At 41.9% G+C, this 16,675-nt stretch overlaps 1 protein-coding gene across 4 annotated transcripts in view; it reads right to left on the reverse strand.

The window, feature by feature from the left end:
• Palld (palladin, cytoskeletal associated protein) overlaps positions 1–16,675 on the reverse strand; it is a 386,960-nt gene that overhangs the window by 219,952 nt on the left and 150,333 nt on the right. The window contains exon 1 of one of the 4 annotated variants that reach the window (XM_076914190.1): positions 4,459–4,473. The exons of the other annotated variants lie outside the window; for them this stretch is intronic. The gene's annotated coding sequence lies outside the window, so the exon portion shown is untranslated. Of the gene's footprint in view, positions 1–4,458; positions 4,474–16,675 lie in introns of those variants that run through there. 4 annotated transcript variants of the gene reach the window in all.

Genomic DNA, 16,675 nt, shown 5'->3' on the forward strand with positions numbered 1-16,675 from the left:
CATTATCTCCATGAATGGTCTTCCTCTTGCACTGGCAACTGGCAGTGGAGCTCAGAGTGTATGTTGGAGCAGGGGATAATCTCTTGTGTACTCTGGAAGCATCGCCAAGTCAAGAAAAATCTGATGGCCACTAGCTGAGGCAGGATTAGAAGACATAAGACAGATAGAGAGAGGTGGGGGAGGGGAAGAGAGGGGGAGAGGGAGGGAGGGAGGGAGAGAGAGAGAGAGAGAGAGAGAGAGAGAGAGAGAGAGAGAGAAACTGAGACTCCAGGAATAAGCAGGCACTGGAGGTTTTGCCACCTGAACTCAGAGGAAGTTGGATTATGAAATTGAGGAATGGTAACCAGCCATGTGGCAGACATAGAATAGTATGAATAGGATAATTGAGTTATGAGCTAGTCAGAGAACATACCTAGCACAAAGCCTAGACATTTATTAAGAAATGTATAAGACTCTGAGTCACTATTCGGGAACTGGGGCTTGGGAAGAAAAGCCTGTGGTTACAGGGTGTCTGTCTGTAAATGCTCAGAGCACTCGGATTCTCCATGACAGAGCTATGAATGTTGACTTTTATGAGGATAAATCCAACTGATAAAATAGGAGGAACCAGCAAACACACCAACAAGGCATAATATATACTTTCCAGTTGTAACGTACTCATGGTTTATGTTTTAAAGTCACATACAACATCGCTTGGCCATGAGTTGACTGGCAATTCCATTCCAGTGCTACCATTTAGCAAGAAATATAGATTTTATGAGCAGCCGTCTCTTCTGACCATTTTTATTTTATGGAACCACAACTACGCATCACGGAAATGTTTTTGTGTGCCACATTTTAAACACGTGGCTTTTAAAATGAAACAAATCGGATTTTATAAAAGGCAAAAGGCTTCACTAGCAAATCTTAACTAATGCACTCTAAGGCTGCTGAGCAATGTGGCAAATTAACGAAACCAGTTAATGGAAACAGTAAAACATTCCTGTACTGAATAAAAACGTTTGAAAAAAGTGGAGATTTTACATTTTTGTCTAGGTCACTTTCTTTATGTTCATGGGAAGGTATTTATTATGCTGAAAAGATGCCTCTTGATTTTTTTAAAAATTAAAAAAAAAATTTTCACTGCTTTCATTGGTTCCTGGGATGATTTGCCTTCAAAGATGTGCCAATAATAAACTCAGGGAGCAAGCTGGGTGCTGAGTCGTGCCTTCTCCCCAAGGGCACATGCTTCCTTCAAGTCCATGTCTGAAGAAAACTATAGCAACCCCTTCTTCAACACCATTCTGATGAAAATGAAAGGTGATGAGAAACTCAGAAGGATCCAGGTGACCTGTTCTCCTTAAGGGATGGTAGGATCTGCCGTGAACCGGAGACGCACACAGTGTGAGCTTCATGTATGTCTGATCTCACTGTTCGTCAGCTCATCTGTAAGCGCTGTGTTTGTATGTCCTCAGTTAAACACCAATTAATTTTTATGGAGTAATTCTTTGTCTTGTCACCAAAGATTTTTTAATTTTTCACATGTGCTCATATTAACTACAAGATGTACCATGTTTATTCTGTCGTGTGGATTTATGGGCTGGATGAACCGAAAGGAGTTCTTGTTTAAATTTACTATGGCTATAATTTCGTGATTGCTTAGCTTGGAGGGCAATAGCTAAATCTATGTGGACAACAGATGTACTTTAACCTGACTGTCCAAAGGGACCAATAAACCAACTGGCTTTTTGAGATCCAAAGCCCAGGGAAATCAGATAAAATAGATTATGAACCTAAACCAAGCTCATGGCTAGCAATTCTTTTCTCAGTATTCATTTTTATCTCTTTAGGAGGAAAAATGAAACAACAAACGAAATAAACAAAACAAAATAAAACAGACCAAAAAAGGGGGCACTGGACCAACTCAGATGATTAAACTCTAAAGGGGATTTTATTTTGTTTTGACTATGAATGATGGTTTTGTGAAGACACATTATGAGCATAGAGTTATTTCATTGTTTTGCTTACAAAACAACTAAAATTTCTCATGTTAAATCTATACTGAAACATTATGCAACCAGAGCTGTTCAAATCCTGGATTACTCCTAATATTCTCTACATCAGTGGTGCAGTAGAAAGGACCCAGTATGGGCATTAGTACGTCTTACTCTGCCCAGCTTGTGCAGGGTTAAGGCCACTGTGGTCCCAGTTTACTACATAGGGAAATCTGAGATGAATTTGACTAGTGTTTCCTCCAATGGGTCCCAGGAAACTAGGTCTACCTCAGGTTGACCAGTAACACTGGAAAGATCTGTTGCCAGAGACATTTACAAAACACTGAGTTCAACAAAACTAAGCATCTCTCTCCCCTACAGGACTTCCTAGGGCTTAGACTGTGCATTTGATTCAATTGCTTTTGACCATGGAACATGTGCTTTTTGAGAGTCACGTTGAAGGACCAGAGTAGTGTGAGACACATTCTGGGGGGCAGGGAGGGGAGAAGGTGAACTCAATAATCACTCTCACTCTGTGATAGTGGCATTTAGTACCTGGAGTAAATTTTAAATATAAGGGTGTGGTGGGGGATGGGTAAGATTCTCACCCCCTCCCCACTCATATATCATTCAATTACCGACTTTTCGAGTTACACCTGTTAGTTTAAAAATCAGCTCATTCTCTCACTACTTCTCTCCGCAAGCACACAAGTAAGTCAGCATGAACCAACAAGTCTTACTTCAAAGCTACACTGTGAAAATTTGTACTCAATGTTTCCAAGTCCTCAAAGGGGGCGGGGGTGGGGGGGGGGGAAGGAATGGATTACAGAGCCTGGGAACACATCGCCCGCATAAAAACAGCTAGAGGTGCACACTCAGCTATTTTGTTGCTATAGCTATGGCAGGTACTTATTAGCTATTGTTGTAACTTGGATGACATTCCAAAGGGGATAAAAAAAAATGGGAGATGTTTTATTAGACACTGCTGTCAATCATGTATGCTCTTGGAACTTGTCCATCCAACTACACCGATTACCTCAGACTTATGAAACCTAAAGGGCCCAAAGCCAAAACTAGAAGAGGGACGTTGGCTCTTCTTGGTGTCTTCAACTCTGAAACTGCAGGAAGCAAACTGCAGTTCATGTCTGGACTCTCAGAAAGTCTGGCTGTATGTCTATTCCTATGATAAGCAACGGCATTGAGCACGGCTTCCTCCCTCCATGGGAGAACATTTTTTTTTCCCCACAAGCAAAGTTAATGATGCTTCATCTAAAATTCCTCTGGTTTGGTTCTTGCCTTAAGGAAGCGGCTGCTGGCTGCTCTTGACTAGAGGCAAGCGGAAGAGAGAACAGGATAGCAACAGGGGCCAAGAAGTAAAGGTTGTTCACATTGCTTTCTTTAAAAAAAAAAAAAAAAAGTGGCTCCTTTGCCATTCAAGAAGTCTTTCTTCCTACTTTTCATTCCGCCAAGTGAGCTGCAGTTGGTGGGAGCTCTATCAGCTGAGGAAAGGGCAGAGGAGGGGGGGGCTTCAATTGCTCTGATTGGTGGCTGTCCTGTCAGAGGCTGGGAGAGTTCATGGCCTCCCCTCACAGCTTGCTGGTTCTCCGCTAGTCTAACATCATTCTAGTGTGGCCAGGTAGGTATCTCCAGAACCACAAAGCCAACACCTAAGCCAAGCTGAAGACACATAGTTAAACTGGCCCTGCAGTCAGAAACTCTGTGTAGAGAACGTGTTCTCTTTGCAGAAGTGAAGGCTTTTTTCACAGCTAACTTTCTTTCAAAGCCACCTTGTCTTCTCTGTGTTTTCCCTGTGTTCTTTATTTTATGTTCCTTCCACAAGTCCACATGTAGAGAAGTTAGCTTTCCAAGGAGAGCTATATTAAATGAAGTAACTACTGAAGAAAGCATGCTTTCAACTCAAGAGGGGACATTAGGGCTGGAAGGAATTTTATTGCTATCAGACAGCACTCACAGCCCTGCAGTAACTCTTTATAACTGACAGTAAACAGCTTCATACAATATGTGCAGCAACACACACACACACACATCACATACCGCACACCACACACACACACACACCACATACCACACACCACACACACACATACACACACACACACACACACACACACACACACACACACACACACCATACCACACACACACACACACACACTCATTCACTCACACACCACACACACTCACACACACACACCATACCACACACTACACACACACACACACTCACTCACACACCACACACACACTCACACACACACACACCACACACTCACACAAGCATTACATACCTAGGTACACAACTACCTAGAGATTAAACATGTAACACAGTCCTTGAAGCTAGTTTCTGACAGATTCCCAGACACTTTGCAAAAGCTGCTCCCCCGATTCTAGCCATATCACTCACTCAAGTCATTCTCTAAATCACATTTGTCTCCTCAGCCCGCCATTTGGATAAAGTACATACTTTCAAATTTGTAGACAAGTGAGGTGATTTCCCAGGAAGCTGCCTCCCAGTCTTCAGATCTCCCGGGTGTAGCGACTGCCTGAGCAGGGAGGAGCCTCAGGTATGTGGGGAAGACCAGGAAGTCGGGATTAATTATAGGTCAGTGTAGCTGGCATTTGAATAACGAATAAAATGGCATTTCCCTTTCAGGAGGTTGTTCCAGACAAATTGTCTCAGGCTGACATTTCATTCTAATTGGTCAGATTTTTTTTTTTAAGTGTAAGAATTTGTATTGAGTTACAGACTTAAAATTTTGTCGTTGGGGAAAAAAAGAGAGAGATGTTTTTATTATGTTATGACGAAAGTCTTCTCCGTTCTGATTATACTTAGAACGCCTTCCTTTACTTGGTCATGTACCATCAGAGTGCTTCTATGCTATGTGTCCCAGAGGTATAGTGATATCACAATATATGATGTGTAAAAAAGTAGAATTAGAAGTAATAGAGACTTGGCAAAAGGCAAAAAAAAAAATGAATAAATAAATGTTACTAATTAAAAAAAATACACCTAACCATAGGGCAAAAGCATCCTTGAGTACTATGTGTTACTGAGGGAGAAGCATGGAGCTGGGGAAAAGGCTTTACCATGTGTTATCCATTAATTGAAAGAAATGGTAACATTCCTGTACAATAGCAAATAACATAGATGTATTTTGGCATTTTAAAACGTTACTGATAATAACATCTGCATATGCTTGCTTTGCAGCAAAGGACTCCATAAAATATATGCAGTAACATTCACACACACACACACACACACACACACACACACACACACACACACACACACACAGAGTCATACACACACTCCATACCTATGCACACAACTACCTAGATTAGACATCTAGCACAATCCTTGAAGCAAGTTCTTAACAGATTCTCAGACACCTTCCAAAAGCTGGTCCCCTGATTCTAGCCACACAATATTAGTACTTAGAACTGGCCTTGTGGATGAGGAGGCTAGCTTACATGTAAAGTAGAATATCTCTGGTCTCAGTTTCTGCCGCATCTCTCCTTGGAGTCTCAAGTCTGTGTGCCTGATAGGAGCCTTTTCTTATGATCTTATCATTTTGATGAACCCCATGTTAGGCAAAATTCAAAAGCATCTTATTTGGTAAGATAAAAGTGGAAGGTAGCATGCTCCCAGTGTGTGTGTTCCATTGGTCCATTGTCTGTCCAGTTTATTGGGAGTTGGTCTCAAAATTGCTAGACCAATCAGGTGATGGCTCTGCAGGTAACAATGTGACAACCTGAGTTTGAACCCTGGAACCCAAATAGGAAGGTGGATGCTGTGGCTGAGCCTGTAATCCCAGCGCTCCTGAGACAGGATGGGATGTGGGAACAGAAGTGGCCAGAGAAACTGCGCTTACTTGGCACAGTGGCAGAAAGAAGAGCGACATGGGAAGGAGAGGACTGAATCCTGCAAAGTGGCTTCTTGACCTCTACACACATTCTATGACACCTGAGAGCTTACACTCACACACATTTACAAAAGACATAAAGAAATTAATTTTAAAAACTGTTGACACCTCCCACCTCCTCAGTTGCATATTTCCATTCATTCTGCTGGCTTTCAGGGCTTCTCTCCTGTTCCTCCCCCCCCCCCCCCATCTTGATCATGTTCCCTTTTCCCCCTCCTCTTACCCTCTCCCACACACCTTCCTCCCTCCTTCTGCCTCCCATGATTTTTTTTCTCCCTCCCAAGTGGGATTGAAGCATCCTCACTTGGGTCCTTCTGCTTGTTAACCTTCTTGAGTTTTGTAAATTGTATCCTGGGTATTCTGCACTTTTTTGACTAATAGCTACTTATCAGTGAGTACATACCATGCATGTCCTTTTGGGTCTGAGATATCTCACTCAGGATGATATTTTCTAGTTCCACCCATTTGTCTGCAAGAATCATGATGTTCTCATTCTTAATAGCTGAATAATATTCCGTTGTGCAAACGAACCACATTTTCTGTATCCATTCTTTGTTTTGGGGACATTTGGATTGTTTCCAGCTTCTGGCTATCACAGATAAGGCCACCATGAACATAGTGAAGCATGTGTCCCTGTGGTATGGTGGGGCATCTTTTGGGGACAATTTTGAAAGATCTAGAGCTGTGGTTCTCAACTTTTCTAATGCTAAGATCCTTTAACAGAGTTCCTCATGATGTGGTGACCCCCCCCAACCATAAAGTTATTTTCATTACTATTTCATAACTGTAAGTTTTCTACTGCTATGAATTATAATTAAATATCTGTGTTTTCTGATTGTCTTAGGTGACCCTGTGAAAGGGTTGTTGACCCCTCCTCCCAAAAGGGGTCTAGATCCACAGACTAAAAACTGATGATCTAGAAAATCCCTCTAATTTTTTTGTTTGTTTTTGTTTTGTTTTTTTGTGTGTTTTTGTCTTTTTCTTTTTCTTTTTTTTTTTTTTTTTGAGACAGGGTTTCTCTGTACAGCCCTAGCTGTCCTGGAACTCACTCTGTAGACCAGGCTGGCCTCGAACTCAGAAATCCGCCTGCCTCTGCCTCCCAAGTGTTAGAATTAAAGACATGCGCCACCACTGCCTGGCAAAAATCCCTCTGATTTTTAATAGCTTAAATTATTCTATATGTCCAAAGAAGGAATGGTTTGGGATGTGCTAGTGAATTCCCTGTCATTAGAGAACTGAAGATGGGAGGTAACTGGCAGGAGTATTGTAGAGAGAATTCAAGAGCTCGGGATAGTTGACTGAGAAAGTATACTGACCAGGTTGTGTCTTTTCATTTAGTAGATGGTGATGGCTGAGACGTGAGATTGGTATGAAGCATCTAATGTCTAGTGTGCTGGATGCTAAGAAATATCAGAGCCCACTTAATTGTGATGTACCCCACACATTATCTGTACTTAATCAACATAGTGCAGCAAATTTCTAGGAGGCCCTTTAATGAGAACTGTTTATTGGAGATGTATTGGTTGTTGAAGGAAGCTCACATCAACACACACACAAACACACACACACACACACACACAGCATTATTTCCTTTTTTGTAAACAGATTACGCTGTGATAATATATGTTTAAAAATGACTTCATAGTTTGCAATAAAAAAGACACCTAACAGAAATTCATACATTAACATCTGACATCCAAACTCTCCTCTGAAAACAAGGTCTCTGCATTTAATCATTTTTAATAGTAACTGCTTGTACGTGTGTTTTTCCACTTCTGTTCCTGGGGATCATATTTAGCTTCATTTCATGGATCTGGAGCTCTAACTTTTACAAATGCTTCTGTTAGGAAATCACATGCTAAGTTCAAATCCAGTGAGGTGTAATTTAAGTTTCCAATGGCTCACTCGAGAGTACTAAAGAAACTCTTAAAGTATTGCTGTTAGACTAGAGAATAGTTCTTGAGAGTTATTTTTTTTATCTTGTGCGTGTGTTTTGGTAGCTTACTCTCCTGTCCTTTACTCTTTTGCTGATATCTGTTTTAGATCCCACCCCGAATATTCTTCTCATGTACATCAACCAAAGATAGTAGCACTGTCATTAGTAAATATATCTATGACATACGGATGTGCTGTTTCTCTAGAGAAGGAACTTGCTACTGTGAGTGCAGTGTGTATGGGAAGCTGCCTCTCAACTTGGTAATCCCTGACCCTCACTTCCAGGGACAGCATGTGTACCTTATCTGCCTCTACCTGCCGATCCCAGGCACCAGCTAGTCTCAGTGCTAAGAAGCCAAGAATATTGAAGGCAAACCACTGGGAAAGTGCTCATAACACGTGACTGTGGGTTGGTGTAAGCTTTTGTGTGTCTGTGGGAGAGTGCACGTGTGTGCAGGAGTGTGTGTACCTATTTCTGCAAGCTAAAGGGTACCCCTGGGTGTTGGTTCTTAGGAGCCATTTATTTATTTATTTATTTATTGTTTTGCTTTGCTTTGTTTTGAGAACAAGTCTCTCAATAGCCCAGAGCTCTGCATGTACACCTGCACACCAGAAGAGGGCGCATCAAATCCCATTAGAGATCCTTGTAAGTCACCATTCGGTTGCTGGGAATTGAACAGAGGACCTCTAGAAGAGCAGAGCAGCCGGTGCCCTTAACTGCTAAGTTGTTTCTCCAGCCCCCATTTATTTATTTATTTCGTGTGTGTTTGAGCTCTTGTGGAGGTCAAAGGTCAGCTTGTTGGCATCGATTGTAAATTCTTCTGAAGAAGAGGCAATGCATGTATTTTTGTAGCCTGGGTTGGCCAAAAAACCACTGTACAGGTGGGCTGGCTTCAAAGTCTTGGCAATTCCCTTGCTTGCACCTTTGTAGCAATGAGATGCCAGGGTGAGCTGTCACACCCAGCTTGACCTCCCACTGCTCTAACTGGACGTAAGTCACCAAAGAGAGTGGCAGTGCCTCCTCCCTCCCCCCTTCTTCCTGGGAAACATCATTATGTTTTCTGAGTGAATCAGAGCCAAAGCCCTTAATACCTCTAAAATTCTGGTGGGATTAGAAATTGTTCTGGCCAGTGACTAAAGAGTTAGCGTTGAACATTACAAAGAAAACGTTAAATCTGTTGCCAGGTCATTTACTGCAATGTTAAAAGCTGAAGAAATGAGTCTGCCCAGCACGCTGGAGCCTAATAATGTAATTGTAGCTGGTGTGTGGAGGAGATGATGGAAGAGCCTTCTTGCACAGTTCTTGAAGGGGTTTATTGATCCCTGCACAATAACTTTTCAGCGATTCGTATAACCGTGGCTATAGAATCATTCCTAAGTCAGCAGACTGACTTCACTCTGAACTCTCTACATTTTGCATCAATCTCCCAAATGCAATTAGCTAAGTTAAATCAGGATCCTCCAAAGGCCCTCCCCACCCCTGTGAGTAGGATCTGGTTTTCCAAATGTTGGGTAATATATTTCATGACTATAAAAATCACTTGTAAGTACACCCGTATCATCAGAACATACAGGATATATGTAAAAAGAGGCATAAAAATGCAGGGAGGTAGTGGGACGATGGCTTAGCTAGGAAAGATGTTTACTGCCAAGACTAAGGACCCAGGTTTGATCTCTGGAATTCACTGAGTAGGAGAGACCCAACTTCTGCATTCAGGGCTCAGACTTCCACACCTGCACTGTGGCCACTATAGATGAACCCACTCCCAACAAACAAATAAATGTTATCATTTTTAAAAAGCAAAGCACAAAGAGATACTTAGGATATTCCCTGCTCCTTTCCATAAAGAAGGCAATAAAGATATGTTACTGGACTTTGTAATATTGTAATGCATCTGTTCCTAGTGTAGGTGGTGGCCAGGGCTGGGCATAGGTTTCTGTTTGGGGACTGTATAACCCTACACTAGAAAAACAAGTACGTTTAAAGCATGTGCCCAGATTCCTTGAAAATTGCTGTTGGCTAACATGGATTTAGGGCCTGTGTATGCTCCTCATAAAAGACTACAGCAACTCTACGAATGTACGCAATTCAATCTACCAGTTTCGTTTCTAGGAAGTAAGGTTTTGATATACTCACAAGACACAAAGACACAAAAGCCAACCAATAATTTTAACTCTATATACATGTGTGTGTGTGTGCGCGCACACACACACACACACACACACACACACACCCCACTGGGTGCCAAATGATAACTAGAGAGTGTTCTCTCTTTGCATCACATGGGTTCCAGGGATTGATCTCAGTTTATCAGCAAATACTTTAACTAACTGAGCCTTTTCACTGCCTAAGAAACACACTTGCTAGACCAATTACGTTCTTGTGATCTTGTTTTAAGGTGGTTTTTTGTATGTTTGTAGATGTGCATGTATCTTCCCATGAGTGTGTGTATGTGTGTGTGTGTGTGTGTGTTCATGCACATGCATGTGTCCGCATGCCCCATCTCGATGTCCAAGCACTAAGACTGCAGACGTGCACTACTGCACTCAGCTTTGTGTGATTTCTGGGAATTCAAACTCAGATCACCATACTTGCAAAGCAGATGCTTTCCTCACAGATCTGGCCCAGCCCTACTGTGGTCTCTTAAATCCATGGTTTGTCTGCTCTTCTGCTCTATGGTAATGGGGATTAAAGGAGATGATGTATGCTTATAATCTGATGTGAGCTTGATAAATTTTACATAGCCAGTAGTAGGTAGCTGCTACTACTTTTACATTAACTAAAGGAAGGTGTAGAAAACATATTCAGAAGCTAGGTCTCTGACTTTGGAGGCATGAAAACATTGATTTTTCTACATTATTCCCATTTGCTAATCACCTCAATGGAATGATATATTAATATATTTGCAATATTTTATTCTGCCCACAAAGCTTCACATTGACACAAAAGGCATTGCATGTTTTCTGATCACATGATAATAGTAAGAATTACAGTGGACCCTACAGAAGACAACATGGTGGCATATAACTCCTCCCAGCCCCCCAATATTTACATATACAACCCTCGAGCTAGATCTACTGGTGCAAAGAGCTCTTTTTAAAAATCATTCTGCTGCAGAATAGGTGCAAGGTACCACACCATGTCATAAACGAAGCCATGTAGAATGTGACACATTAGGGTAGCATTCTCTTGTGTCCTCAACACCTAAGCAAAAGCTTTGAAAAAAACTGCTTGACTCTGTATAAAGTCAGTGTCCTAGGGACAAGATGTCTTTCAACCCCAAAAGATACTCACAGAGCCCAGAAGAATCTCACCTCCATCCATCCTCCCAGCAGTCTGGAGCTGGATCTTACCAGTCCAGGGGAGAAGCTAAACACTCAGCCAACCACACCAGTAAGCCAGTTTCTAGTTTCTCTCTCACACAACCTTGAGGAAAACAAACCACATTCCAGAGCTGAGAGGTGTCAGAGTTAGGGAGTTGTGGAATATGGTGAGCTCATTTTAACACGGCAATACTAATTTGCTTTACTATATCTCTACAAAAAAAAAAAAAATAATAAGTGTATCAGCATCAGTACATGACAGAATACTCATGAATATGCATGGAAATATCCTGAAGGCAGATGCTCGGTACTAAACTATATTCATACCGGTTTCAACAGTAAGCAACAACATTACCTATGTGCAAAAAAGATTTTACCACTCAGGCTGATTAATAACTGGCCAGTCTCTTCCCTCCAGGCAAACGGTATCTGTGTTTCCTTTTCTGAGGGCATTCCCTCTTATTAATGTACTTGCAAAGGCCCAAAGCACTTTCACCTCTGACAGTATAGACCTCCAGTCTTTCTCTACACTGAAAAGGTTCATTTAGTATAATGACCCTTGTTTATAGCACAGGTTTCTAATTTTTTCACTCTAAGTGGTAAACAGCTGTTTCTAATGAATACAGGGAAACTTAAATGCTGAACTTGCCGTGTCATGATGAACAGCCCTGTAGCAGCTACTGGGGACTGCTTGGCCTCCTCCTTTGCGGGAACAATTGTTCCACTGACCTCAGAGAGCTATTTCAGTGGGCTGATAGAAGGCAGACAATAATGTGGCCTGGTGCTACAGCATAGTTTCATAGATTAATAGATTAATATCAATAGACAGAAAAAGGCAATCAGTTATTAAAACGCAAATGCATGCATGTTCTTATTTTCTTTTCTATCCTTTCTTCCTACCTCCATCCTCTCTTCTCCTCTCCCCATCCCCCCTCCTCCTACCCCTCTCCCTTTCTCCCTTTTCCTCCTTCCCTCCCTCCCTCCTCCTCCTCTTCCTCCTCCTCCTCCTCCTCTTCCTCCTCTTCCTTCTCTTCCTTTTCCTCCTCCTCCTCCTCTTCCTCCTCCTCCTCTTCCTCTTCCTCTTCCTCCTCCTCCTACTCTTCCTCCTCCTCCTCCTCCTCCTCCTCCTCCTCCTCCTCCTCCTCCTCCTCCTTCTTCTTCCTCTCTCTCTCTCTCTCTCTCTCTCTCTCTCTCTCTCTCATGTGGCCCAGGCTGGCCTCAAATTCACTATATAGTTAAAGGCTTCTCTGCCTCCTGCATGCCGAGTGTGTACCTCTGTCTCCAGTTCTGAGGCACATGCCAGGCCAGCACGCTATCAACTGAATTATGTCACTTCTCCAGGAGTTCTCTGACTTGAGGCACGCACTGTAATCAAATGGTTAACAAGGAAAGACCTAAAGAAAAACCTGTCCAGGACAGTCAGGCTTCTGAGGGTCTGGTGCCTGTCATCCTCTGGCCAAGAGATTATGTTACATGCAGATTGATTTCTAGCAGCCTTAGAAAAATCATTTTATATATATATATATATATATATATATATATATATATATATATATATTTTTTTTTAAAATACTTAATCCAGATCTCTTTTACAAAAGCTACATGAGCAAGACAAATACTCTTGGACTATAATAAACGAGTCACCATTTCTTATGCATTTTGTATTTTGATTAAACACAATCAGACGGATCTTTTAAGGACTTAAACTAGCTCTATCCTTATAAAATGTTAAGAGAAAATATTTTAATTCTAATATTTATACAACTTTAATGACTAATACAGTATCTTCAAGACTGTTAGGAAAAGGAGGAAAGATAATACTATCTTCGGATTGGTGGACTATTCAATTTTTTTTTTCCTTCCCAAACTGTTTTGGTTGAGTTTGTTGAGGAACTTACTTTGTCTATGGTTTCATGATACCTACTAATAAGCATCGGTTTTCAATAGTATTAAGATACCTGCCTCAAAGTTTTTGGTAGTTTTGAGGGCTCTAGTGATATCAGGATTTGGAGAAGTGACCAGTATTTTAAAAATGGTATTCTCACCAGAGAAAAAGAAAGTTTCGGTGTCACAAAGGGCTAATTCTTTACAATAAGACTTAGAGTGCTATCTTGCTTATCTTCTAACCCTGTCTACCATAAGACTTCTGGGTTAAGGTGCTATTTATTTCAGGGCCGAGAGAAAAAGGCTATTCCTATAATTGTCACTTGGAGCCATGCAATGTAATTTGATGCCACTGAAATCGAGGGGGAAGCCAGAGGCGACAAGGATGTGCTGGCCGTGTGCCACATCTGTGTTCATTCCTGGATGCGTCCTGCCCACCACTTTACAAGCGATACCTGGAGACTACTTAAGTGTATTTCATTGTAGTGTGTAGATTCATTTTGGAGAGAGGAATGCTTCAGGAGTGGGTGGTACAGTTGTAAATAGGGACTGTTAGCTCCGAAATTACAGAGTTCAGCGCACTCCACATGCTTGTCAAGGCTTGGCAATGAAGCCTGGGGCTTGTCCCAGGCTAACACTGGAATCCTGCTGTGCTTGCTGGTGGCCTCTAGGTCATATACACTGGCACCCAAGGGGGTTCACTGCCAATAATCTACTTGGTGGGTTCTGAATTAGAATGCTAACTCTGCCTCTGACGGTGATACTCAAAGGAGAATCGTGGGGTTGAGATATAAGGGCGGGCATGGGGGCAGACACAGCAACTAATGGGAGATCTGGGCCGTTCTCTATGGGCAATTGAGCTGTCCTGCACTCAAGTGGAGACTGGAGGGCCTACATCTGGTGAGGTGAGGCAACACGTTGCCGTCCCTTGAACAGCAGCCAGGAGAACACTTTGTCACCTGGGGATAAAGTTGGCTTCTTGCCCATTCCTTCTTAAAACAGCAAATAACACACAAGGCCCAGCATCCCTGTGAGGTCGTCTCCTAGCTTTTAATAATTCCTTGTATTTATTTATTGCCGTTTCTCTCTCCCAGGAGCTAACTAAAAGCGTTTTCCACATGTTACTTCAATAATCCTCATTACCGCCCCTTGGCCAGGCTGGTTAGAGAACGGTGCTAATGGGGTCAGCACTCAGCTTCCCGCAAGCGCCCTGTCTGCACAGCTAACCATATCCAATTATTTTAGAGAGCCTGCAAGAAGCCACTAAGATCACAGACGATACCACCACAACAATAGCAACGCTAACAACAGCATCTAATGTTTACCGAGGGCTTACGATGGGGCACACGTTTCCAAAGCCCTAATCAGATATGGGTGAATCTAACCCTCCCCCAAATCTAAGAAAGATGGATCATTCACACCCATTTTATAGAAGAGAGCCAAAGAAGTGGATGGAACACAGGGAGTGGTGAAACAGAACAATCCACTCTACCAGTAAACTCAAAGAGACCGAATTCTTGCCTATAAGAAAATAGTGTTTCTCTACAGGTACTAATTGGAGCAGCAATGACTTGATTCACAGATTTATCATTATATCTGAGCATTAAGAGCAAATGGCTGAGCTGAGGAAAGTTGAGAGAAACACAACTACCATTGGAAAGGTGAAGCTAGTAATTCAGGCTAAGTACTACACTGTACACCATGGTTTATACTCTAGGATAATAGGTGCTAGCCTACTCTATCTTTGTGATAACACTAGCCTACTCCATCTTTGTGATAACACTAGCCTACTCTATCTTTGTGATAACACTAGCCTACTCTATCTTTGTGATAACACTAGCCTACTCCATCTTTGTGATAACACTTGGACGAAAACTATTGCTTCATTTTCCAGATTGGGATGTTGAAGGTCTGAAAGGCTAAGTAATTTCAATGTTGACACTGAAAAGTAGAAAGGGAATCTACTTTCCATGCACATGCAAACCAGATGACACTCCACTTTATTGAAAGGAACTATGTAGATTTAAAAAAAGATAAAGAAACAAGTCCAGAAGCAAAAGCAATGAGCTGAGTTATCAAGAGCAATGGAGCCCACACGTTTTTGGGCTTCCATTACTAAGTCCTTTTTTTTTTCTTACAATGGTCACATGGCTTTTTGGCCCTGTTCACTTACCATAGTCAGACAGAAACCAAGTCAGGCCTATGGGCCATGGGGACAATGCTGAAATATTGGTAAGGACTGTAGGTTGCTAGTAAAGCAGGGACACTGTACTCAACTTATTGACTGCAGGACTCAAGTCTATAACCCATGTAAACCCTTGGGACAAAGTCAGTGCTCTACAAATACTTCGAAAGATACTAGTATTTAAAGAGCACTAGCCTGACATTTGAAGCCTATGGGACTGTTGAACAACTACCCGCCCTCTCTGGAGATACCAAATGGTTTTGAAAGAATGACATCCAGGAAGCACAGGCTCTGGCATCAGGCAAATCTAGGTTGAGACACTAGTTCTGTTATTTCCTCCTATATGAGCTTGGGGAAGTTAGATGCTCTGTCTCCCTTAGCTTCAGTTCCTTATCAGGAAATGGGGACAATAACTACTTTTGCTGTAGGATTATTAAACAAACAAAACAAAAAAAAAAGAAAGAAAGAAAGAAAGAAAGAAAGAAAAATAAAAAAGAATTAAGTGCAAAGAAGGGAAAAGTAACCATGAGAAAATCTGTGCTTCTACTTCCAAGGTTTTGCTGGACCCCTGGGAGCTGCTCATGGGAACTCAGTGGTGGGAGATCTCTGACGCTTCAGCTAGCTTTATGGGGCCCGTTCTCCTGACAGGGTTCATTGGCACAGGGGACTTTTGCTTTCCCAGTGGGTAACATTTCAGAGTGCATTGTCAGGACATGTTAGGTGTTCTGTTGCATAACTTGGTGCCTGTGTGTGCTAGTAGTAACAAGGGAAGTCACACAGGGCCTACTGTGCGCCTCACATTATGCTAAACAGCAGAAAGACCTTATAGCAGACCATCTGGGTGAGCTGACTACAATAACTGTTAATACTGTTAAGCCAGTTACAAAATGGGATGGCAAGCTTTCTGTAGCTTAATAGCAAAACCAAAAGTAAAAAAAAAAAAAAAAAAAACCCACATTGCTTCCAGTATACTATCCTCAAATCAGACAATGCAATCTGGATAAGAATTCCGCCCGAATGCAATTCTTCCACTGTGGTTAGTTAGCAAACCACCCTCTTTGTTTCTTTTAGTTGAATTTGACCTAATCATGGGTAAAGTGTAGAATCTCCCTCTCATGCCCTGAGATCTTCTAATAAGTCATGTAACGTCGGTATTGTTCTGTAGCCCTCAAGCTACAACACAACAGTTAACAGTTCCTTTAAAAACAATAACAATAACAACAAAAAGACAAAACAAATGCACATACACGAATGCGCACGCACACGCGCACATGCGCGCGCGTACACACACACACACACACACACACACACCATAAAGTTTTGTAAATTGACAGGATTCTAAGGCTTTGAGGTTAATCTGCATGAAGGCTCAACGTACCCCTTTCTCTCCAGTCTCAAGCACTTTGTTTTCTTCTCCAAAAGCTCTCACC

Source organism: Arvicanthis niloticus, chromosome 16 (genome assembly GCF_011762505.2).
Source record: "Arvicanthis niloticus isolate mArvNil1 chromosome 16, mArvNil1.pat.X, whole genome shotgun sequence".
NCBI classification, from domain to species: Eukaryota; Metazoa; Chordata; class Mammalia; order Rodentia; family Muridae; genus Arvicanthis; species Arvicanthis niloticus.